The sequence below is a fragment of the Tachyglossus aculeatus genome, chromosome X4 (assembly GCF_015852505.1).
Source record: "Tachyglossus aculeatus isolate mTacAcu1 chromosome X4, mTacAcu1.pri, whole genome shotgun sequence".
NCBI lineage: Eukaryota > Metazoa > Chordata > Mammalia > Monotremata > Tachyglossidae > Tachyglossus > Tachyglossus aculeatus.
Genome location: NC_052098.1, coordinates 32071117 through 32098493, shown reverse-complemented (window position 1 = coordinate 32098493; position 27377 = coordinate 32071117).

Below are 27377 nucleotides of genomic sequence, written 5' to 3'. Positions count from 1 at the left end.
TGCACTGGTATAGGTGCTTGGGACATGTAAAAAAAATGACAAATGGGTTTACACTTAAAAATTGGGAGACAAAAATGTTTACAGGGTAATCAGAATAACCAGTTGAATGTAGAATTAAACATGTATAAGCAAGTGCTGAAGATGGCTAACAACAAGCAGAATTACCAAGTCTTCTACAATCATTTTCTCAATGTGCATCCCACACAAAACATCAGGTCCTTATTGGAAGATGAATGGAAAATGAATACTTACCTGAGGGCCCATTCCTTGGTGGAAATTCATTTGAATAAAGTAAATTAATTGTTAGATAAGGCTAACCCTTTAAATATACAAGGCACTACCCTAATTTTTCTTTAAAACTCACCTCTAGAGATTTTTTTTTTTAATGACAAAAAAAGTTTTTAGTAGGATCAACTCTTGAAATTCTTTCCATCATCATCATCAACCGTATTTACTGAGCGCTTACTATGTGCAGAGCACTGTACTAAGCGCTTGGGAAGTACAAATTGGCAACATATAGAGACAGTCCCTACCCAACAGTGGGCTCACAGTCTAAAAGGGGGAGACAGAGAACAAAACTAAACATACTAACAAAGTAAAATAAATAGAATAGATATGTACAAGTAAAATAAATAAATAAATAAAAAGAGTAATAAATATGTACAAACATATATACATATATACAGGTGCTGTGGGGAAGGGAAGGAGGTAAGATGGGGGGGATGGAGGGGGGACGAGGGGGAGAGGAAGGAAGGGGCTCAGTCTGGGAAGGCCTCTTGGAGGAGGTGAGCTCTCAGCAGGGCCTTGAAGGGAGAAAGAGAGCTAGCTTGACGGATGGGCAGAGGGAGGGCATTCCAGGCCCGGGGGATGACGTGGGCCGGGGGTCGATGGCGGGACAGGCGAGAAGGAGGTACAGTAAGGAGATTAGCAGCAGAGGAGCGGAGGGTGCAGGCTGGGCTGTAGAAGGAGAGAAGGGAGGTGAGGTAGGAGGGGGCGAGGTGATGGAGAGCCTTGAAGCCCAGGGTGAGGAGTTTCTGCCTGATGCACAGATTGATTGGTAGCCACTGGAGATTTTTGAGGAGGGGAGTAATATGCCCAGAGCGTTTCTGGACAAAGATAATCCGGGCAGCAGCATGAAGTATGGATTGAAGTGGAGAGAGACACGAGGATGGGAGATCAGAGAGAAGGCTGATGCAGTAGTCCAGACAGGATAGGATGAGAGCTTGAATGAGCAGGGTAGCGGTATATAAAGTGAACACCTGACATCAGGTTAAAAGTAGGCATAATCGCAAAACGAAAGGTTATTTACTCTCAACAGGCTCAGCCAAAGCTCAAATAGGGTAAAAATCTTTCTGGTGCTCAGTCTCAGCAAAAACAGACTATCAAGCAATTGGCCTCTAGATCCCCTAGGCTTTTTTCTTCATCTATTGATACTGAAAGATTTTCCTTGTGTTGAAGAGAAGGCATAGGCAATGAAAACATGGTCATGATAATGTATGTAGTTGTTCTTCGTATTTGAAGATGACTTCATTGATGTGAATATTGTTTATGAATGTTGCATATATGGCTCAATAGGTCCTTTTAGGAAATACAATTCCAACCACACTGTGAACACAAAGACTGTCCTTCGTTGTGCTATTCTTATTCATTGCTTGCAGGTCTTAATAATAATAATAATAATAATGGCATTTGTTAAGTGCTTACTATGTGCAAAGCACTGTTCTAAGCGCTGTGGAGGGATACAAGGTGATCAGGTTGTCCCACGTGGGGCTCACAGTCTTCACTCCCATTTTACAGATGAGGTAACAGGCTCTGAGAAGTTAAGTGACTTGCCCAAGGTCACACAGCAGAGTCGAGATTAGAACCTAGGACCTCTGCCTCCCAAGCCTGGGCTCTTTCCACTGAGCCATGCTGCTTCTCTACTATTTGGAGAAGCAGCATTGCTACTATTTGGAGAAGCAGTGTGGCTCAGTGGAAAGAGCATGGGCTTTGGAGTCAGAGTTCATGTGTTCAAATCCCAGCTCCACCAATTGTCAGCTGTGTGACTTTGGGCAAGTCACTTAACTTCTCTGTGCCTCAGTCACCTCATCTGTAAAATGGGGATTAAGACTGTGAGCCCCCCCGGGACAATGTGATCACCTTGTAACCTCCCCAGCGCTTAGAACAGTGCTTTGCACATAGTAAGTGCTTAATAAATGCCATCATTATCATTATTTGTGCTTTTATCAATTTGTCTCCATGATGCTTTCGAAGCATCTGCTCAAGAACAGCTGCTCCTTTCATTCATTCATTCAATCGTATTTATTGAGCACTTACTGTGTGCAGAGCACTGTACTAAGTGCTTGGGAAGTACAAGTTTGCAACATATAGAGATGGGCCCTACCCAACAGCGGGCTACGGCACTATGCCAAGTGGGTCTGCCCACCACAGTTCTCTCTCAGTTTACAAGTTATGATCCTAACTCATCTAAAACAATTTTATAGCATCCTCAAAACGTTTCCTTGGGCCTACTTATTTTCCATCATTCCTTTCCATCATCATATAGCAACTGTTTGGCTGCCCTTGAGTCATCCATTCTATTCATATTCTCCTTCCCATCTGGTGAAGGGGCATTGTCATAAGCAGGGAACATGCCCTGTGCTTGTTATACTGTCTTGAGCACTTAGTACAGTGAATTGCACTCAGTGGGTGCTCAATAAGTATCATTACTAGAGCAGTTGCTTCAATACCAGCAGAATGAATTTGTTTGGGTTCCTGTACTGCTATTCAATACTGAGTAGCCCCTAAATGATGCTGATTAAGTCCATGAGTTTGACTAACATTTGTGATTGCTCTAGATACCTAACAACCTTAAGGAAAGCAGCACAGCTCTAAAAACCTTCAGTTGAATCTGGCCACCTATCTCAGGTTGCTGTTACTTGGATGGTCTCTCAAGGGATAAGCTGGCCCTTTTGATTCTATTTTCTACTTCCTGAACACCAAATGGTGTGCTGCGTATGTAATTACAGAACTGCATTTAGTTCCATGTTGGCAATGAAGATTGCATATAGAGTTTCCCTAGTGTAGTTGTTATACTATACAATATACTTGAGTTTTTTTGAGACTCATTTTGCCATCTATAGTTCCAAACTGCCTTTGTAAAATGATTCATTCAATCACATTTGAGTGCTTGGTGCAAAGCACTGTACTAAGTGTACAATATAACAACAGACTCATTCCATGCCCACAACGAGCTCACAGCCTAGAGGGGAAAACAGATATTAATATAAATGATTCTAATTCATTTACAAGTCCTCTTAGATGTACAGAGAAGCAGCATGGCTCAAGGGAAAGAGCACGGTCTTGGGAGCCAGAGGTCATGGGTTCTAATCCTTGCTCTGCCACTTAGCTGTGTGACTTTGGGCAAGTCACTTAACTTCTCTGGGCCTCAGTTCCCTCATCTGGAAAATGGGGATTAAGACTGTGAGCCCCATGTGGGAGAACCTGATCACCTTGTTGTCACACATCTTCCACTCTTTAAGAACTCCAATGGCCCCACACTCCTTCCACAGACAAAAACATTTTACCAGTGGCTTTAAAGCTCCCCAGTCCTGCTACTATCCAGAGCACACTCTGTTTCATCCCAATTTATCTTCTAATCATATCCTGCCTTTGAACTCCTGCCTCCAACTCCTTGCTCATGCTATTTCCCAGCCTTGAACTTTGCCACCACCCCCCCACCCAAAATCTATCAGCTTTAATCATTTCAATGTCCTCCTAAAATCTAATGTACTCCAGGAGGTCATTTGGAGTATGGTACAGGAATCATATTGAAGGAATGGACTCTGGAAGGGGCAGGCTTCAAAAAACTAAGTCAGAAAGCCATGATTTCGAGACTCTTTAGAAGCCTTTTTGTCAGAGGCCTGGAGTGAGCAAGGCTGGGAATCTAGCTCACAAAGCTGCGGAGGCGGCCACTCCTGTTGCCCCAGGGAGTGGGCAACAATACTGACCACTCAAAGTTATTTCAACTTAACAGCAAAGACAATTGAATCTAATAGTCAATTGTCACAGATGACTTTCATTAAAGTTTATTGGCCATCTAGTAATACTCTCTAAGAGGATATGGGCTTAGTGTCACAGAGTTCCCACCCTTTAGATACACTCTGCCCTTTGTCATGCAAACACTCAATATGTGCTTGTATAGTCACCCATTGTGAAGCTTAGGCCTTTCCCCTATGGGCTGCATACTGATGAATACAAGACATTCACAGTTATTGCCTACAGTTCTCAAGGATCCCCAAAAGCATTCTTTCACGTCCTGTATCCTGTAGTAAGAGGAGGAGGAAGAGAAAGGAGAAGGGGAGAAGAAGGAAGAGGAGGAGAAGAATTAATAGGATTTATTTAGCACTCATTGGATGCAAAATACTGTACTGACCACTAGGAAAGAGAAGCTGCATGGCTCAATGTGAAGAGCAAGGGCTTGGGAGTCAGAGGTCATGGTTTCAAATTCCAGCTTTGCCAGTTGTCAGCAGTGTGACCTTGGGCAAGTCACTTAACTTCTCTGTGCCTCAGTTACCTCATCTGTAAAATGGGGATTAAGACTGAGCCCCACCTGATCACCTTGTATCCTCCCCAATGCTTAGAACAGTGCTTTGCACATAGTAAGCACTTAACAAATGCCATCATTATTATTATTATTAATGGGTGATTATTATAAAAGGTCCCTGGCCCTCAAAGGGCTTTCACTCTAAGAATAAGGAAGGGGGCTGGCAATAGACATCTGAGGAGAAAACTATAAACTCACAAAGATCAATATAAAAGATGAAGACCGGGACAAATACAAAACATGTTTATGAAGATGGGGGTGATGTCACTGCTTCTAAACCTCCCGAGATCGGGAAAAAGACTGCAGGAGGTTATGTTGGGGAAAGGGGGTTGGGCAGCATGGGTTGCCAGTTGAGTGACTCAACTATCTGGTGGATTGGATTGGGAGGCTGAGACCACGGGAGAAAGATATGTGTCCTTCGGGCTGATAGGGCAGACCTGAACCTTCCTCCAAGGCCAGAAAGTCACTCTGTACTGCAAGATTATCAAACATGATCGAGTCCTATTAGATTTGTATAATCCTTCATGGCAGGGATGTCTTCTAACCCTATTATACTGTCCCAAGGGTTTAGTCCAGCACTCCACACAGTAGATGCTCAATAAATACGATTGATTGATTGATTGAGCCATCTGTGAACTCTGGGCTGGCCTTTAGAGTAAGATCTAATGTAGTTTTAAACAATTCTGTTTATTTAGGCACTCTAGATATACTCACTGAAGAAGTAATCCCTGGAGAACTAAAACACAGGTGTTGACCTCCGGTCCAGTACTAGCTTAGACTCCATCACTGCTTTGCAAGCATCTGGATGTTTTTGCATGTTCCTGAAGTACAATTTAATAAATAGGACTGAGCTGTAATTGGTCTAAGCCCTTTTATATCTTGAGGCCTCTGGTACGCCCAAAAGTGTAATCCCATATTCATTCAATCGTATGTATCAAGCGCTTATTATGCACAAAGCACTTTACTAAGTGCTTGGGAGAGTACAGTACAACAGAATTAGTAGACAAGTTCCTGCCCATAACGAGATTACGGTCTAGAGAGCTGTTTATTTTACACAGGTCCAAGAGCTACACAGAGTGCATGTGTGTATGCTTCAGATACAGTGGAGTACTGAGGGTCTCCCACAATTATATGAATTCCATATTACATTTAATACCACTAGAAAGTCTCCTGAATTACTTCTTGTGACAATTTCGATTTTAAACAGAGCTCTTTGCTTTAAAAGAATCTTTGCATGAAGCTTCATGCTATTCCTTTCTAATTTGTAAGACAATAGCAAGGGTGGTTAATTAGTACTCTCTCTGAGAAGTATGACTAGGTGAAGTGCAGCAATTCATATGCAAAACCACATACATCTCCATTGCTACATTCAATAGATTTAGCATTTCAAAAAACAATGCAACCAAGAGAGAACTTTGTATAGAGCAGCAAAAGGGAAATACTGCCAAGTATCACCTCTCTCCTCACCACTGAAAGAAAACTCAAATTAATCCTTTTCAGGTATATGAAAAGGATTTTTAATGGGAAAATTATATTTTAATCTATAAAAGCAATTCTAATGGCAGATGGATTTCTCAATTAGTGATCGCAATTCTCCCCTAGTGCCTAACGAAGTCAGTAGTAAAGTGCTTCATAGGGACAATGAACCAGATTCACAGACTACCAATCTAGGAAAAAAATACCATTCTGCCGGTGGAGCCACAAGGAGTTACCTAGCCCTCCCTGCAGCTTCACTGGAAGACAAATCTGGCAGCAGGTGAGCTCTGTTCTCCAGTTCAATCAGTCAGTAGCAATAATTAAGTCACCATCACAGATGAAAGTTTAAAAAAATCATATAAGAATCACCAAATGTTACCATTTTTGTGATGGCAAGCAAGCACTGCACCAGGGGATTGTGGAGTAGGTAACATGCTCTCAGGGGAATTCACCCATCCGTGACTTGCTGTATAATGACACCAGGAATATTTTTAGGGGACCCACTCAAGGATGACAACCTGGGCCGGCTCCCTTCAGCTTGTGAAGTCAATTGGTGACTTCAGACAGGCATTGAGCAGGAAAAGGGGTGGGATAAAAAAAAAATGGAGTCTCCAATAGCGCTGTGGGAAAAAGGTGGAAATGGTCTAAATAATGGCAAGTTGGGGCTGGGTTTCCACCACCAAGGGTTTGCTGGCTGGTCCTCAGTAATGCCCACCTCCTTGGGCACCCCTGTGTGATGGCCAATTTAGCCCCATATTTAGGAAAGAGAGGAGGAAGCCAGGAGAGTAACTCTGTGATCGTCCCCTCCATGAAGACACAGCTGAATCAGTCAGAAATGCCAGGGGAGGAGAAGAAGTTCAGGGGCCAGGCTGGGGGAAGAGGGAGATCCTCAGCCACCTTGAGGTGAGACGTTAGTGAACTGTGTGCTTAGGAGAGCAGAACAAGGAGAGAACTCGAGCTGTGATCCCTGGATCAATCAATTAATCATATTTATTGAGCACTTACTGTGTGCAGAGCACTGTACTAAGCGCGATGGACTCAGGACACAGAGAGGGGTTGGAGAGGATCCTGGAGGTTCAGAATCCAGTTGCCAGAACTCTGGAGAAGCAAGGCTCCTTCACCTGAGTAGGAGAAGAAAGTGAGCACCGGGTTACATATGGGGAAGTACAGACATTGTCAGGGGTGGAAGTAGTAGACACAGAGAAAGACAGTTTGAACTGGATCCTTTTTTTTTTTTTTAACCTTGTTAAGAATGTATTAAATGTGGAGATTGGAGGTCTTGGTGTTTACCTGCAGTAAGGGCTGGGGAAGAAACTCTTTGTTCCAGGGAGACACATGGACTGGGGAACCACAGGCACAAGAAGTACATTGTCCAGGTGTTTCCCACAGCCAGCCTCAGGGCAGGGGTCGTAGACTAGTCCCCAGTGACCCCATTCACTATCAGGGAGATTCTGGGCATTTGGAGTTCTCTAGGACCCAGCAGAAGCTGACTGGGAACTGTAGTGAGCCGGTGGGTTTGCAACGTGAGTGAGTTCCAGGCAAGAGAATGGATCAGAGGCAAGATACCATAGAAGGTAAGCTTGGGAAATAACTTCTGCTCGAATTCAAATTTAGCAATGCTGCTTGGGACATAGCCCTTGTCAGTCCTTCCTAGTCTACTTGTCCCTGTTCCTTTAACTTTGCTGGGCCTCCCTACACTATGCCTTTTCGTCCTATTTCTCTGCTCCCCTGCAATTTCCTCTGATCCGGATTTATTTTATATTCTTTTAAAAAATCTTTTGCCACTGTTCTTACCACCACCTCAGCCCTTTCTGTGCCTTGCAGCTTTCATGTGGCAGGACGGCAAAGTCAGTGGGCTGAGGTCAGCTTGGGGGATGGCAGGCAACAGAAGAGGAGGAGGGGAGGGGGGAGAAAGAGGAAAAGATCCAAGGCTTGTTGATGTTCCCTTTTTCATCTGCCACTGCCATCACCACCGGTTTTCCCCCACCCCAAACAGTCCTGGCCTCAGTTCCTTGACTGGGCAGATGCACCGAGGGGTATAGGGTTGTAGAGGTCCACAGCAACACTGGGGTCCAATCTCATGGGAACTCATGAGAGGGAAATGGAATGGATCGAGGGCAGGGGAGGAAATGGACTGTGAGAGAGATCCCAGGGGAGGGGCAGCAGAGCAGGGGGATGAGCTTGGTGCTCAGAGAAAGTTTTAACTGCCACAGATCTGTCGTATTGATTGAGCACATATATACAGAGCACTATATTCAGCACTTGGGAGAATATAATAAAACAGAATTAGCAGACATGTGCCCTGCCCATAAAGAGCTTACAGTTTAGAGGGGGAGGCAGATGAGTGAATGAGTAGTTTTTAATATACAATTTCAATGACGATAATAATAATGATGGCATTTGTTTAAAGCTTACTATGTGCAAAGCACTGTTCTAAGCGCTGGGGGGATACAAGGTGATCAGGTTGTCCTACGTGGGGCTCACATTCTTAATCTCCATTTTACAGATGAGGTAACTGAGGCCCAGAGAAGTGACCTTCCCAAAGTCACACAGCTGACAAGTGGCAGAGCTGGGATTAGAACCCATGACCTCTGACTCCCAAGCCTGGGCTCTTTCCTCAGAGCCACTCTGTATGTACATAAGTGCTGTGGGGTTGGGGGTGGGTCGAGAAGTGCAGAGAAGACAAAGAAGGGACAGCAAGCTAGGGAAAAGAGGGCTTAATCAGGGAAGGCCTCTGGAGAAGATGTGATCTTAATAATGCTTTGAAGGTGAAAAGCATGGTGAGGTAGGAGGGGACAAGCAGATTAAGTGCTTTAAAGCCAATGGTAAGGAATTTTTGTTTGATGCAGAGGTGGATGGCTAGCCATTAGCAGTTCTCATGGGGAGACATGGACTTAACATTTGTTGATAAATGATCCTTGCAGAAAGAGTGAATCAATCAATCATATTTATTGAGCGCTTACTGTGTGCAGAGCACTGTACTAAGCGCTTGGGAAGTACAGGTTGGCAACATATAGAGACAGTCCCTACCCAACAGTGGGCTCACAGTCTAGAAGGGGGAGACAGAGAACAAAACCAAACATATTAATAAAATAGAATAGATATGTACAAGTAAAATAATTAGAGTAATAAATATGTACAAACATATATACATATATACAGGTGCTGTGGGGAAGAGGAGGAGGTAAGACGGGGGGATGGAGAGGGGGACGAGGAGGAGAGGAAGGACGGGGCTCAGTTTGGGAAGGCCTCCTGGAGGAGGTGAGCTCTCAGTAAGGCCTTGAAGGGAGGAATCAATCAATCAATCAATCGTATTTATTGAGTGCTTACTATGTGCAGAGAGCTAGCTTGGCGGATGGCCAGAGGGAGGGCATTCCAGGCCAGGGGGATGACATGGGCCGGGGGTCGACAGCGGGACAGGCGAGAATGAGGCATGGTGAGGAGATTAGCGGCAGAGAAGCAGAGGGTGCGGGGTGGGCTGCAGAAGGAGAGAAGGGAGGTGAGGTAGGAGGGGGCGAGGTGATGGAGAGCCTTGAAGCCAAGAGTGAGGAGTTTTTGCTTGATTCGTAGGTTGACAAGCAGCCACTGGAGATTTTTGAGGAGGGGAGTAACATGCCCAGAGCGTTTCTGGACAAAGACAATCCGGGCAGCGGCGTGAAGTATGGATTGGAGTGGAGAGAGACACGAGGATGGAAGATCAGAGAGGAGGCTGATGCAGTAGTCCAGATGGGATAGGATGAGAGCTTGAACGAGCAGGGTAGCGGTTTGGATGGAGAGGAAAGAGCGGATCTTAGCAATGTTGCCGAGCTGAGACTGGCAGGTTTTGGTGATGGCTTGGATGTGAGGGGTGAACGAGAGAGCGGAGTCGAGGATGACACCAAGGTTGCGGGCGTGTGAGACGGGAAGGATGGTAGTGCCATCAACAGTGATGGGAAAGTCAGGGAGAGGGCAGGGTTTGGGAGGGAAGACAAGGAGTTCAGTCTTTGGACATGTTGAGTTTTAGGTGGCGGGCAGACATCCAGATGCAGATGTCCTGAAGGCAGGAGGAGATGCGAACCTGGAGGGAGGGAGAGAGAGCAGGGGCAGAGATGTAGATTTGGGTGTCATCAGCGTAGAGATGATAGTTGAAGCCATGGGAGCGAATGAGGTCACCAAGGGAGTGAGTGTAGATCGAGAACAGAAGGGGACCAAGAACTGAACCTTGGGGAACCCCCACAGTAAGGGGATGGGAGGGGGAGGAGGAGCCTGCAAAAGAGACTGAGAATGAATGACCGGAGAGATAAGAGGAGAACCAGGAGAGGACGGAGTCAGTGAAGCCAAGGTTGGAAAGCGTGTTGAGGAGAAGGGTGGTCCACAGTGTCGAAGGCAGCTGAGAGGTCGAGGTGAAGTATAGATTGGAATGGGTGGAGACAGGAGGCCAGGAAGCAAGGAGTCAGATGCAGTAGTAAAGACAGGATAGGATAAGTGCTTGGGTGAGCATGATAGTATTGGATGGGGAGGAAAGGGCAGATTTTGGCAATACTGTGAAAGTAGAACAGACAGGATTTGGTGACAGAATGACTGAATGTAAATGTAGACCAGAAGTCATGTGGGACCTAGTAGTACACATTTCCACCTGGATCACAAGTACTTACGTGTCTTGTGGAGCAGTTACCCCAAGGCTACCAAAGGCAGATGCCCCTGGGGGTTTTTAGGATGGAATCCGGGGTAGGAGGGTGTGGGAGAGATACATGACCGGGATGATCCAATGAATGCAAATGCAGGTGTGCTGTGTATAATAATAATAATAATAATGATGATATTTGTTAAACATTTACTATGTGCAAAGCACTGTTCTAAGTGCTGGGGGGATACAAGGTGATCAGGTTGTCCCATGTGGGGTTCACAGTCTTAATCCCCATTTTTACAGATGAGGGAACTGAGGCACAGAGAAGTTAAGTCACTTGCCCAAAGTCACACAGCTGACAATTGGCGGAGCCAGGATTTGAGCCTGTGACCTCTGACTCCAAAGCCCGTGCTCTTTCCACTGAGCCATGCTGACTCAGTCAGGGATAGGGATGGGGGTTACATCTACGTACATGGCTATGGGATGGGAAAAGGGAATGGTATTAGGCTGACATCCTCCCCCACTCCCACCCCTGTTCTCTGACTGAAAATGTTAAAGCCTGTTCCCCAGTTTTCAATTGCCCTTCCCCTCCCTTATGTAAAGGGAGGATAGGTTTCATCCTCTTTCTGGCTACATAGGGACCCTTTAACACACTTCAGCGTTTTACACTGTGAATACTGTTAAACAGAAAGCAGAACTTAATGGCACCTTCTTCTGCTGTTAAGAGTATTTTAGTACCTGAAAGAGTTCACTTTTTTCCTTAAGGAAATTTAACATCATGGAGTGCCAAAGGCACTGGAGAATATCTGACTCAATTAGCAATGTTTTATGCTTTTACCCTCCAAATCAGACATTTAGACTCCCATCGGAATGGGTTTCTCTCTCCTAGTACCCAAAGACTCACCAGATTTTGTGAGATGAGTTGGCAACCTTTAAAACAGGCTGCAAGTAGCTGACTCCCCAAATCCAATTTGGAAACTAAAATACAATAATAATCATATATTTGAAGACAGTTACTTTCAGAGCCACGATATTCAGCTTCTTTAATCTGTCTATTAATGGCCTCAGTTTAGACTCACAAAAAAAATTCCCTGCTCTCTTTTGATATCTGGCTGTGACTGGAGAAAGGGAAAATGAGACCAAACTTTTAGGTCTTGGCCACCTAGCTTATTTTCTAGGGCAAAATCGATTAATGTTTCTGAAAAGTCATATTACCAGTATGCTGTTTATCTAGTCCTGTGGCTTTTTTTTTTTGTCATGGGAAATCTTTTAACTGCCAACAAAATTTTGCACGAACTTCCCTTCCCCCCTGGCTGTATATACCTAGATTTCACAGACCTTTCTATGAGTTAAATCTGAGTATTCATTCCTCCCATAGTCATATAATAATAATAATAATAATGAATAATGATACCTATGAAGTATTTATGTGCTAAGCAAGTTCTGGGGTAGACAGAAGATATTTGCACTTCACATACTTCTATTTCCTCATATACTCTACAGTCAATGAATCTGGCAATGCAAACAGACTATCATAAGCAGAGCCCTGGCAGTGGTATTACCTACCGTGCCACTGGAGGAGCAAAATTCTTCTATTTGAGCATACACACCAAGAAAGCCTCATTCTATTTTCTTTCCTTTTTATGGCATTTATTAAGCCATATGCTTAATATGCTAAGTATTGGAGTAGATGGAAGATTGAAGTCCCTGTTTCACATAGGACTCACAAATATCATCACACCTTCCCTATATTTGGCACTACTTCTTTCTTTCACTCTTTGTTTGCAAATTACTTTTGTAACAACCTTCTCCATTGCTGTATTGGTATTGTCAGTTTCCATTTCTTAGGGAAAATTTGCTCATAGTGGAGCTCCAATACTGCTCTACCTTCTCTCCCTACACTATGTTCTGCAATAACTAGTGGTTGCCTCTCCTTTAGGGCCCACTCATTACCTTAGTGGATCTCTGACACACAGGCACCCATGATATCATGTTAAAAACACCATTTGCAAAAGTCCTTCCAAGTCCACCCTAACCTGGAACATTTCTCTGGGGGAAACCCCCCACCCTAACTTGCTCCAGAGCCACTGAACTCCCTTCCCAGGACCTTGTGAAATGGCTTCATTTTCAAGTAGTAGAACCATCTGGTATAAAAACAGAAGAATGGCAACCTTTCTCTCCCTTTCAAAATATAATGCTTCCCCAAACACTAGAAGCTTTCCTATTCTTTGCTCACTTCCTACTGTGTCCTTGCAGCCTATGATACAAGCTACTTGGATTTCTACTTTAAGAAAAATTGAGACAGTCATCCTCCCAGTCCATATGGAAATGTCCATGTTTTCAGCCTTATAATACACAATTTATGCTTCGCAGTACAGGGTTTTGCAATATTTCTCCTGTGCACTGCATCATTTTGTCAGTGGCAGTACCACCTTGTTTATAGCAGATGTGCTTATCTCTTTCCATATATTTGCGTCAGCTATTTTTAATGATTTTCTTGTTCCAGTTAGTATACCTTAATGACCCAATTTGGGTTAAATATAAACTTCATCTGAAAAGAACTGAGACATATGCCAAGTGATCCATACTTGTAAGACAGTAGCATTCAGACCACTTGTACACATTTTAATTTGCTGTTTAAATTTTTTTTTAAAAAGATCTTAGTAGTACACAAACCTCTACTGGGCTTGGAAGAAGGGTTTATTTAGAGAGTAACAGTAAAGAGCACAATAGCATTGACAAAATAATAATTTGCCTTAAAATGATTTTTAGGTAACTACTATACTTAGTTACACTTCTCTTGGCCATTCTTACTTTTTCTAATGTCCATGATTCTGTAGATCAGAAGTTTGCTGTGATGACATCTAGATGTAAAAGAATCCTATTTTTACGTGTTCTAGCTGTAGCTTTGTGTTCAAATTATTCTGGATTTCTTCCTGTGATCTGAAATTTGCTCATTGATGACATTATTATACGGCTGTCCTTAAATGTTCACTAAGATTTTGGGACTGTTTCATGATGGCCATTTTGGGGAGTTGGGTCTGTGGTGCTATGAAGGGGCCTGGCAGTGAAGCTGCTGTCCAGTGGGTGAGTGTGTAGTGCAACTGGCTTGCTGGGTGAGACCCTTGAGGAGAATGAGCAACATTCATTCATTCAATCGTATTTATTGAGCGCTTACTGTGTGCAGAGCACTGTACTAAGTACTTGGAAAGTACAGTTCAGCAAATACAGACAATCCCTACTCAATGACAGTCTCACAGTCTAGAAGATGGGCTCATAGCAGGCTAGCCCTGCTGTCCCATGTAGGGCTCACAAAGTTAACAGGCTCGGAGAAATAAGTGTCTTGCCCAAGGTCACACAGCAGACAAGTGGTGGAGCCGGGATTGGAATCCATGAACTTCTGACACCCAGGCCCATCTTCTATCCACTACGCCATGCTGCTTCTACACAGAACCCTTCTTTTTCTTCATCGCAGTTCAATCCATTAGAGAAGCAGTGTAGCCTAAAGGATAGAACATGGGTCTAGGAGTAAGAACGATCTGGGTTCTAATTCTGGCTCTGCCACCTGTCTGCTGGGTGACCTTGGGCAAGTCAATTAATTTATCTGGGCTTCATTTACCTCATTTGTAAAATGGGGATTGAGATTAAGTCCCATGTGGGACATTCATTCATTTGTATTTGAGCACTCACTGTGCAGAACACTGTACTAAGCACTTGGGACAACAACAGATTCACTGTTCACAGCAAGCTTACAGTCTAGAGGGGGGAAGACATATCAATACAAATAAATTACAGATATGTACATAAATGCTGTGGGGCTGGGAAAGGGGAAGAAAAAAGGGAGCAAGTCAGGGTGACAAAAGAGTGGGAGAAAAGGAAATGGTGGGGGTGGGGGGGTGCTAGTCTGGGAAGGCCTCTTGGAGGAGATGTGTCTTCCCCGACTGTGTCCAACCTGATTAGGTTGTATACACCCTAGCACATAGTACAGCACTTGGCATATAGTAAGTGCTTAAATAGCATTTTAAAAAAGTCACCGTACAGTATATGCACTGATGATGGTAGAAAAGCAGTTTTTTTTTCCCAGGCAGGTGTTTTATCACCTATGCCTCCGGTATAATTTGTGAGGCCAAATACAAGTCATTTTCTGTTTTCAGAGCTATCATGGGTTGGTTTTGCAAAGACAATGTCTCTCCTAAAGGAAGTGTATCAATTACTTATCTCAGTGAGCTGTCCTTCATACTATAGTTAATTTTTGCTTCATGCTATATTATTGACCTGGCCAATTCATTTACAATTAGTACTGTTCTTTATTCAAGGCAAGGCAGTGACTTCACAGCATCATGAAGGTGCTGATGTCTCATGATGTAATTACTATTTTGATTTTCGTTACAATCAATATTTGAAAAGAGACTTCTTGAAAGCAGGAATCTATCTTTTGCTTTCACTGTACTCTCTAAAGCAAGCACTTCCTATGTGTTTTGCACATGGTAGGCATTAAATTAACAAAATTAAGAAAACCCACAGTTTCTAAATGTTAACTAGAAGTCAGCACTACCAGATAACTTCAATAGAAGCAGAACTAGGCTAAAAGCAGCACTACACAGAGAATCATCCTGATGATGCCCAATGAGACCCAAAGCATTGACCAAAAAAGCACAAAAGGAGCAACCTATGTGCAGCACATGAGAAGCAGCATGGCTCAGTGGAAAGAGCACGGGCTTTGGAGTCAGAGGTCATGGGTTCTGATCCCAGCTCTGCCGATTGTGAGCTGTGTGACTTTGAGCAAGTCACTTAACTTCTCTGTGTCTGTTACCTCATATGTAAAATGGGGAAAGAGTGTGAGCCCCCAGTGGGCCAATGTGATCACCTTGTAACCTCCCCAGCACTTAGAACAGTGCTTTGCACACAGTAAGTGCGTAATAAATGCCATCATTATTACATTAAAAAGTTGCCTTCAATTTGTTTCTGTCTGTGAATATCAGCATCAGCAGAATGACCACATATACATACCTATATGGAGGTTGATGTTTAATGAGTCTAATCTCTGGACATTCAATTTGCTAGGAATAGAATATGGAGTCATTCATGACCAAGAAATGTACAGCTAAAATTACTACATCTTACTTTCCAACCCCCTCAAGCCCAAGCTCAGAGGAGAGCATGTGATCCATTTCTTTGTTTTCTTTAGTAGTGACAATAAACATCACTTCTCTGAAAAGTAGCTAACTGCCTTTTTGCCCTATCTTTCTGTTCAAAATCATTAAACCCTTTCAACACTATGCATAATGTGCCCTTAGGGCTATGATGTTTCAATTTGCATCTCATTGACTTGAATGGAACATGAAGGTGGATGCGTTTAGGGATAGGGCTTCCGCCTTGTTAAGTGCGCATCATTCACACCTGCAGAGAATTAATGGAGGAACTAAAGGCTGGGAGGGCTTTCTTGGATCTGGAAGAACATTCAAACTTTTGGGATTAGTTTACTGAACCATCTGAAGGTTGTCCATAGTAATTTTAGGGACCTAGGGAACAAGGACCACATTCTTGGGACCTGTGAGTACAGTCAGAAGGGCTCTAGCTATTCTAAAGAGACTCATGTAGATCTTTTAGTGAAGGCAATGTCTCCAACTCCTTCTGGTCCTTTAAAGCCTAGAGTTATGGAAAATCTGAAGGAAGTTAGGTGCTCTAAGAAAAATATTAAAGATTGAAGTGACTGTCTGAAAACTCCAATAGCCAATGGTTTGACACCAAAAGTTCCAAAGAGAAACCTCCTTAGCCTTTTCACCACTGCTACTTCTTATTGTTGATGTTTGGGGTGAACTAGGTACTCTTTAACTTTACACACCCGCAGTCCCCTAGGGCACAATGGGACTTGTTCTCACCAGAGCCCTTTGTGATCTTTAAAATAAAACACATCTGATGGATATCACTACCCTTATAAATTCCATTCCACTAATAACAGAAGTTAAAAAACTCAGATAAGGAGCCAATGCAATGTATTTCCAAAAATAAGTTGTCAGATATTTCATTGTGAAATCTTTGTCTAGTAGCCTGACGCAGGCAATGGTGACTACTGCTCCCCCTTCGGGGAACCAAATTAAATCCTTCCCTGTGTAAAGGAGCTGTAATTTACAAAAATACATTTTACAGGTATGGTCACTTAGAACCAAAATTAAAGTCCTTCACAGTGTAAAGTAGCTCTAAGTTGAAAAAAAAATACACGCTTGCATGTATGGTCACTCATTTATGAGGAAAAGAAATTCTGAAACCTATAAAGTGATTTTATTTCTTTTTGTCATCTTTACCTAGAGGCTGCAACCTTCTGACCCTGAATTCTATTTTACTAATGTAAAGACATTCAACAACATTGACACAGGATATACAGGACATGAGTCCCAAAGGATTATATCAGTCAGATGGGTATTCTGCAATTTCCCATATACTGCAGCTGATTTTCATTGTGCTCCCTAGGGATTTATTCAGATCACTCCTAATAGTATTAGGAACCAAGTGGCTGAACACCCAAAGGACATGGTAATTTTTCTTCTCAAGAATTGATCTATATGCCCAAAGAATTGTTGTGAAAGTATTTGGCACCTTGCTTTTTTTTAATGAATCACAGTATGCTTGTATAGAAATTTAAATTCAGGATAGCACAGGACAGTGTAGTTTGCATTTCTTTTAAATCTCACAACCTCCCTGCCTCAGCTGTACATCCCAAATAAAAAAAAAATATTCAGTCTTTCAGCTTCATATGTTTAAACTTGGGAAGGGGTGGGGGAGAAGAGAGATAAGACATTGAAGAAGAGGGGAATGGTAAAGAGCTAAAAGTGCCTGGAAGCAAGTTCAGGGGAAAGTAAAGACTATAGGAGAGCAGCAATGTTTCCTCCTAGTTTTCTCATCCTTTCTGAATTTAGGCAAATCTAACACACACAAGAGAGTTTAAAATGATTCCACTTTCAAGGACTCAGTTTAAATAAAGTAAATTGAATTCCACTTGGGCTTGGTCCCGCTGACCTCAGTTTTTCCCCCTTCCCAACAGTCACATCTTTCTAGAGCTCTGGAGACATGTCTAAGCTTAATTTGAACTATTTCTTTTAATCTAATCCTAAAATGTTTAAGATTTCACCTGAGAATTCTAAAGAAAGAAGCAATAATATTCAGGAGATAGTTTTAGGAAATGGAAGAAAAAAACCCAGATGTCAGGTATGGAAATTAATTTCACATGTAGATCTTTCTGCCAAAGATCCTCAGGCTGAAACACTGATTTTTGTTGAGTTTAGAAGCATAATTTTCTACAATTGGGTTGTGGAGAATTTTCTCTCCATATCTGTTCATGCCTTTGGGTAGAAATGAATGAAATGTCTTACTTATTAAGAATTCTGGGAATAGATTCAGGATTCCATTGGCACTGCCTTTCCTGTTGCTTTCAGGGATGCAATAACATGGTTTGGAAACCCACATCCTCTTCATTCAAGAGGAGAAAGCTTTTCACTAAACCTTCTCTAGATAATCTTACAAACAGGATAGAATTGAATCTTTCTGGCAGGGTTTGTTAGGGCTGATGCAGTCTGAAAGCACTGGGATAGACTAGAAGATCTCTCCAGGTCCCTTCCTGCCCTTACACTGACTTTTGATGTCTTCCGTGTAAGGGACGCCACAGTTAAAAATTCTAGTTGGTGAACTGAAGATTTTTTTCCACACAAAGAAAAAGCATGATTTAAAAAATGGGATTTAAGTGCACACCTGCACCTAGCAAGTGGGCACTGTAAAAGGCATCAGGAAGAGATATGGCCTGAAAAAGAGGAAAAGCTTTATCAACTCTGTGCCTGAAGAATGTGGAGCAATTGTGAAGATTATGTGACAGAATAAATGCAAAAGCTTCCTTTTTTGGTGTTTCCCTCCTGTAAGGACTGTGCTTTGCTTTATTGCTTCAATTTTTATTTTTTATTTTTTATGGTATTCATTAAGTGCTTACTATGTGCCAGGCACTGTACTAAGCGCTGGGGTAGATACAAGTCCATGTGTGTATTTGGTGTCTTTTTTGAGCCTCATGTTTATGATAAGTTCCTGAGAATGTGCAGAAGAACCTTTATCACAACCTCGTGGTTTGTTTGCTCACTGCTTTGTTATTATAGGATTCCTCCAGCTGGAAATGTGGTTTGCCTGGTAAGTAGTGTGTTTGAATGTTTCTATGGTTTGGGTCTTAAGTAGCTCAGAAGAATCTCTTCTCTAAGAGAAGTGGCATGGCTCAGTGTAAAGACCATGGGCTTGGGAGCCAGAGGTCTTGGGTTCTAATCCCAGCTTGGGCAAGTCACTTCTCTGAGCCTCAGTTACCTCATCTGTAAAATGGGAATTAAGACTGTGAGCCCCACGTGGGACAACCTGATCACCTTGTAACCTCCCCAGCTCTTAGAACGGTGCTTTGCACATAGTAAGCATTTAACAAATGCCATCATTATTATCTCCCAATAAGATACATTTCAACAGTGAGATATTTGAGAGATCTGAATAGCACCTTTTTTTTTTGTTTTATAAGAGTCTCTCCTTGTTAATACAAATTACAGGCCTGTTACTGATGGCCATTTTACAGTTATATACATTAGCTGTATATTGAAAAATGCAATCAATCGTATTTATTGAGTGCTTACTGTGTGCAGAGAACTGTACTAAGCGCTTGGGAAGTACAAGTCAGCAACACAAAGAGACGGTCCCTACCCAACAGTGGGCTCGCAGTCTAGAAGGGGGAGACAGAGAACCAAACAAAACATATTAACAAAATAAAATAGAATAGATATGTACAAGTAAAAGAGAGTAATATGTACAAACATATTTTCCTCATTTTTCCCAATTTTCAGATTTATGGCAGTCATTGGGGCAATTATTGTTCCACTGGGCCACTCAGGATAATGAAGCAGAATGAAGTTTTATAAGGAAGTCATTGCAATCAATCGTATTTATTGAGCACTTACTGTGTGCAGAGCGCTGTACACATATTAATACCTGTTTTACTCATTCTGATGTGAATATATATCTCTAATTCTATCTATATTAATGCTACTGTTGCCTGTTTACATGTTTTGATGTCTGTCTCCCCCTTCTAGACTGTAAGCCCACTCTGGGCGGGGATTGTCTATTTGTTGCTGAATTGTACTTTCCAGGCACTTAGTACAGTGCTCTGCATACAGTAAGTGCCTAATAAATACCATAGAATGAATGACCAGCAATCAGATCTTGGACCTCTTACTAGCATTGGGGCAATGCTCACAGCAACCATTATGGGTCTTCTATACTAGGTCTTGGTCTCACAGCCAAAGAGTATTGTACACCAAAACAGCCTTTAACTTGAAGCCTCAGAGTAGTCTTCTATATGTGATATCCTGGGGTTCTGTTGTCTACTTTGTCTCCCTATAGAGCATTGTATATTATAATATATAGAGTTGCAGAGTTCAATAACAGCCTTAAGTGCAGTTGCTGATAAAAATCCTTGGTTTCCTAAAGTATTTCCCAGGAGTAGGTTGAACTATAAATTTGGTTTTCTTCAGTCTTAATCAATCTACAGTACTATGTCCTGTTTGCAGGACAATCCACAATTGTCTGCATGTAGGAGTTCCTGAATGGTGTGGGCAGGGAATGTGTCCATTTACTGTTATATCGTACTCTCCCAACCGCTTAGTACAGTATTCTGTATATAGTAAGCACTCAAATACAATAAAGTGAACAAAGACTTTTGATGAGGCACATAGCCTGTTGAGCATGAAGGTGGGGAAACCTGTGGATGGTAACTGTATTCTGAGTCCAACTTCGAGATTTTTGCATTCTTAACCATAGAAGTACATTCTCTCCGTCTTCAAGGCCCTACTAAAGTTTTATCTCCCTGAATGTCTTCCCTGTCTATCTGTCCAACTCCCCACCCACTTCTTCCTCCGTAGTGCATCACCTTTGCACTTAAATCTGTACCTATTAAAAACTTTGATACCATATAGCACTTATGTATCCTTACACTCTGTTAAGTCTACCTTATCTAGTTTAGTGTCTGTCTCTTCCACTAGACTTTAAGCTTCTTGATGGCATGGGTCACATCGATCAATTCTATTATATTGTACTCTCCCAGACACTTACTACAGTGGTGTACACACAGTAAGTTCTAAACTGTTGATTTTATTGATTACTGAATAGGTTGAACTAGACTGGATCTACCACACAGCTCTACTGTATCTGGTCAATGCCTATCAAACACATTTCAAAGAATATGAGCAAATGTTTCAACCATTCATATTCAAACATCTAAAAATAAAGTTGTGTGTATCCTTGAACAAAGAAAAAATAAATAAATAAAATAAATTCTGACTTTAAAAATATCCCTGCATGGGCATGATAAGCCAATAATTTGCAAGTGAAAAAATCTGAATCTCAAAGGGAAACTAATAATAAAATGTCACACATACTAGTTTAAACTTCATCCTTCAGAATAGGTCACCAATGCTGTTATATCAGCAGAGATAGACTTTAAAGCTTTCATTTCAATTTATTTATGTTTTTTCATCAGACTCATGTGGCTTATATCTGAAGCTAAAACTCAAATGGATCAATTGGTAGCATTTACTGAGTCAAATCAATCAATGATATTTACTGAGTGCTTACTATGCAGAACACTGTACTAAGTGCTTGGGAGAGTACAATACAATTAGATTAGCAGACATATTTCATGACCATATGAGCTTACAGTCTAGGGGGTGAGTTCAGTCTAGAGCCTATAATGTGTTGACAGCACCCTACTAATGGTTTGGGAGAGTACAATAAAATTAGAAGACATAATCCCTAACCTCAAGGAGTTGATACTCTAGAAGGGAAGACAGGTGTTAAAATAAATCACAGTTCAGAGAAAGTAAGAGAATATGACATACTGGGGATTGTGAGTACTTTATGTGTTTAGGTGGTGCAAAAGTGCTGATCTGAGAGTTTGGGGACATAAAATGGGGAGATTAAAAATAATTCAGGCTGTCCTGGAAGACATATGATTTCAGAAGGGCTTTGAAGATGGAGAAAGAACATGGAAGTTACATACTGTAGATAAATTCTCTAAGGAGACTGGAAAATCTAAAAATGTGTCAATCCTACCAATCAACGGTATTTGAGTGCTTACTGTATGCAGAGTGCTATATTAAGCATTTGGGTGAGTACAACACAATAGAATTAGTAGATGAGAAGCAGCGTGGCTCAGTGGAAAGAGCACAGGCTTTGGAGTCAGAGGTCTTGGGTTCAAATCCCGGTTCTGCCAATTTTCAGCTGTGTGACTTTGGGCATGTCACAACTTCTCTATGCCTCAGTTACCTCATCTGTAAATTGAGGATTAAGACTGTGAGCCTCCTGTGGGACAACCTGATCACCTTGTAACCTCCCCAGTGCTTAGAACAGTGCTTTGTACATAGTAAGTGCTTAATAAATGCCATCATTATTATTAGATTTGTTCTGTGCCCATCAGGAGCTTACAATCTAGAAGGGAAGATGTGTTATAATAAATTAGAGTTATGTAATTGAGTACTGCGGGGCTGAGGATGGGGTGAATATCACGTCCGAGAAGCAATGTGGCTTAGTGGATAGGGCACAGGCCTGGGACTCAAAAGGACCTGGGCTTTGGCTCTGCCTCTTGTCTGCTGTATGACCTTGGGCAAGTCACTTTACTGAGCTTCAATTCCCTCATCCGTAAAATGGGGATTAAGGCAGCACTTAGAACAGTGTTTTGCACATAGTAAGCACTTAATAAATGCCATTATTATTAAGACTATGAGCACTATGTTGGACAGGGACTGTGTCCAACCTGATTATCTTATATCTACCCCAGTGCCTGTTTTAGTCTATAAAGTAGGTCCATTGCTAATCAACTTTTGGACTAAAATCTCCACGTACTTGAAGAGAGAAAAGTCACTGAAAAGAAACAGATGGTCCTATCTTTTTCTTCTGAATGAAAGTTGTGAGCCTTGGCTAGTTTTTGGTGTAAGTCTAATGTAAGATTTTAACAGGAGCATATGTGAGATCTTCTATTCCTATCATTATAGCATATATTGGAGCTAATGTTATCATTCCATTGCTAGGAAATGTCTTGTTCACTGGCATTACAAGATATAGTTTTTGAACTATCCAAAATTATATGAGCAATGATCTCAGTCAATTTTCAACATTATTTACTGAGTACCATCCCACAAGATAACTCTAAGGGCAACAAGGCTGAATGTCAAAGAGGCTGCATCACTATAGGTTGAAGTGAGACAGAAGTCAAAGGATAGTCTATCATGTCTCTGACAAATCAAAATTCATCACAGCTCTAAACAAAATAACTTGCTGGATTTTTAAACTTTTTTTCAGATGTTACTGGTATTTCACAACTTTGTCCCAACTACAGATTTCATTATTGGAAAGATTACTTATTCTACCAGGTTATTAATGAAGACCCCAAATCATGCTAAACCTGGAAGAGATTCTTGAACCATTATTCAAAGATGCTTAAATAATAACATTGATGGATTATGAAATTTTGTCACCACCAGAAGTTGATACAGTACAAGAGGGCTTAGGTAAATTCATGGATGAGAGGTCATTCATAGATTGTTAGTGAGAAAGTTAAGACTGGAAAGATAAAGGGTGGCATGTTAGATTGTTCTTCCCTAATCTTTAGAATGGATGGCAACAAGATCAATCATCCTCTTACCCCCAAGAAACAAGCAGATACTGTTGGAGACCAAATACAGGGCCTAGTTTGACCACTGGACAGACTCAGTGATGGCACTGCCGGAGTGTTTATGAACTATTTCTAATTAAAATTTGCTGTCAACCTGTATCTACAATATTTTAATTACTCTGAAACAAGTGTGCAGGGAAATGTACCTAGCGCCTGCAAATAGATTCTAAAACTTAAATTTCCATGCATTTTTGTAAAATGCTGAGATTACCTCACCAGGAGTTAATAGGCAGACTAAGTTGAGATCATCAGCAGGGCAGTGTTAAGTTGAGTGCTTCTTAAGTACACTGAGCTCTTCAGGAGAAAAGTACAAGATAAAGCAGCCATCTCTTCTCTCCCTCAAAAAAAAAATAAAAATTCAGGGAGCCCTTTATTGCACTCCCTGAAAAATGCAGCAAGAGGTACAACTTCCCTTAAGCAGCATGGCACACCATATAGAATGCATGCCTGAGAGTCAGAAGGTCATGGGTTTTAATTCCAATTCCACACACGTGTATGCTGTGTGACCTAGAGTAAGTCGCTTCACTTCTCTGTGCCTAAGTTACCTCATCTGTAAAATGGGGATTGAGACTGTGAACCCCATGTGGGCCAGAGGCTATGTCCAACCCAATTTGCTTGTATCCACCCCAGCGCTTAGTATGGTGCCTGGCACATTATGTGCTTAATAATAATAAAATAATAATAGTATTGTTATCATAAGCAGGGAATGGGTCTGCTAATTGTTATATTCTACTTAGCACTTCCTATGTGCAGAACACTAATAATAATGATGGCATTTATAAAGCGCTTACTATGTGCAAAGCACTGTTCTAAGTGCTGGGGAGGTTACAACTGATCAGGTTGTACCACGTGGGGCTCACAGTCTTAATCCCCATTTTACAGATGAGGTAACTGAGGCACAGAGAAGTTAAGTGACTTACCCAAAGTCATACAGCTAAGTGGCAGAGCCAGGATTTGAACCCATGATCTCTGACTCCAAAGCCCGTGCTCTTTCCACTAAGCCATGCTGCTTCTCTAAGTACTACAGTACTCTAGAACTCTAGTACTAAGTACCACTGATTGATTCAGCATTTCTGGTACTTTCTGCAGTCCAGGAGGAGAGGCTGTCTGAGAGGTTGATCTAGCCTAAATAATAAATGTAATGATTTAGCACTTTTTCCCCCAAAAATGTTAAGTGTTTGAGATGAAGTCCAATGGGAATAAAGGACAATGTGGGCAGAGATTGTCACTACTGTTGTTTTGTACTTTCCCAAGCACAAGTACAGTGCTCTGCACACAGTAAGTGCTTAATAAATACGATTGAATGAACAAACGAACGGCCAAAAAGTCCCACACATTCATAGAAATATATTGCTTAATTCTGTTAGTGTTCTAGCCAAATTGCCTGGTGAAAACACACTGGCAGAATGGAGTGAAATAGGATACTAGTACATATTAACAGGAGTGCTCAATGAAAGTCATCATTACCCCAGGCAAGGTTACAACATGCAAAGAGGGCAAGCTCTCCCGAAGAAGGGGTATCACTGTCTCCCTGAGGCTGCCTTTGATGATGATAATGATGGTATTTGCTAAGTGCTCACTATGTGCCAGGCACTGTACTAAGCGCTGGGGTGGATACAAGGAAGTCGGGTTGGACACAATCCCTGTCCCACATGGGGCTCACAGTGTTAATCCCCATTTTAAAGATGAGGTTACTGAGGGACAGAGAAGTTAAGTGACATGCCCAAGGCCACACAGCAGACAAATGGCAGAGCCGGGATTAGAACCCATTCATCAAGTAGTCTAGTCTTTCCCAATGCTATGAGAGTTGATGCCCCATTGCCACCATTCTTTGTCTTGCAGATAGAGAATGCTGGCAAAGGAGCATCAAGGACCATACCAAGTTGTCGGTCTACAAGGGTCAATCTTTGAAGGCTTTGAAAGGAAAAGGGGAGCTAGTTTGGTGGAAGTGTGGGAGGGAGGGCATTCCAGGCCCGAGGTAGGACTTGGGCAGGGGTCGACGGCAGGACAGGCGAGAACGAGGCACAGTGAGGAGGTTAGTGGCAGAGGAGTGGAGTTTGCAGGCTGGGATGTAGAAGAGTAGAAAGGAGGTGAGGTAGGAGTGGGCAAGGTGATGGACCGTTTTGAAGCCAACAGTGAGGAGTTTATAAATATTTATATTATAAATTATAAGTGCCCAATAAATATGATTGAGTCCTTAAAAATCAAAAACAGCTTACTAGCATCAAGGCAATGTTCAAAGCAAATCACCACTGGGTGGCTCAGGTGAGGAGAATGAGTAATAGCAGGATACATAAACAGCGGCTGTATGGGGTAGTAGAACCCAAGGGATCAGAAAAAAATGTTTTAAGGACATGATAAAGCACAGTCTCAAGCAAAATGATTGTGCAGTGGACCATTTGAGGGCCACTGCAGAAGAAAGATAAGCCCAGTGAGCAGAAATCAGAAGAGAGGAGTTGCAAATCCTCATCCCCACAGCATTAATGTACTTGTTATATATTATAAATTATTCATACTGATGTCTGTCTCGGCCCCTGGGCTGTAAGGGAACGTGTCTGCTGATTCTGTTGTGCTCTCCTAAGCATTTAGTACAGTACTTAATACCAACATTGATTGAATGAAGGTTGAAAACTGAGATGTAAGACGACAGAGGGTTAGAAGACTACAAGAGTGGAAGATTCAATCCGGTCTCAAAGATTTTACAGTCTAATTGGGGAGACAGACAAAATAAGTCCAGAGATATGAGGAAGAACTGCTTTTAATACTATGTAAATCAATATGCACAAAAACTGCTCTGGGAAGTTGTGAATGCCCAGTTGTTGAGGTGGTACAAAAGTGCTGAGGTAATGTTTGGGAGAAAGTCGTTGGGAGAGAAACAAACCTGGGAAATCTCCCTGGAGGAAGTAAGCTTTCAAGATGGGTAGAGGTGTGGTCTGGTGGAGTTGAAGGGGGAAAGAGTTACAAAAGGATGAAGAAGAGTTGGGAGCAGATGAGTTAAACATGAGGCAGAGTCAGAAGGTGATCTGGGGGGGAAAGAAAGTGGGGACTGTGGGGGAAGTAGGAGGAAAGAATGGATAGGTGACAGGGAGAGAGCTAATGGAGTGTCCTAGTGTTAATGGCCAGGAATTCCTGTTTGAAGCAGAGCGCAACGTGTAATGACAAAGGTTTTGAGTAGGAGGCTAAGGGGAGGTGGGAGAACATATAAAATGCCAGTTTAGGAAGATGATCTAGAAACAAAGTAAAGTGTGGACTGGAGAAGGCAGAGCCCAGAAGCATCTAACCTAGTGAGATGGGGGCACAAGGTGGGATATGACAAGTGCCTGGATCTGCGTGGTGGCTGATTGGATGGAAAGGAAAGTATGGATCCTGAACCAAAATCAATCATATTTATTGAGTGCTTACTGTATGCAAAGGACCATGATAAGCACTTGAGACAGTACAACAGAGTTGGTAAATATGGTCCCTTCCACAAAGAGCTTGCAATCTAGAAGGGGACAGACATTAATATAGATTATGCCTATGTAATTTATTCCCTCCTAAAATGTCCTGGAGGAAAAACTGTTAGGATTGAGCAACAGACAATGTGAGAGATGGAAGGTAAAGAAGAACCAAGGATAATGCTTAGGTTGTGGGTGTCAGGGAGGATGGTGGTGTGGTCATCTGTGAAAGGAAAGTTAGCCGGAGGAAATGATTTGGGAGGGAAGATGAGGAGTTGTGTTTTAAAGGCGCCCAAGGGACATCCAAGTGGAGATGTTCTATCGGCAAGAGGAAATACAAGACTACTGAGGGAAAGTGAGTTTGGGCCAATGAGATGGATTTGGGAGTCACTGGAATAAAAGTGGTAGCTAAAGTTGTGGGAGTGTTTGAGCAACTGAGGAATATGTACAAAAGTATGAAGAGAGGAGGAGCCAGCATAGAATCCTGAGAAGCACCCACAATTGGAGGGTGAGAGGTAGAAAAGGAGCTAGTGT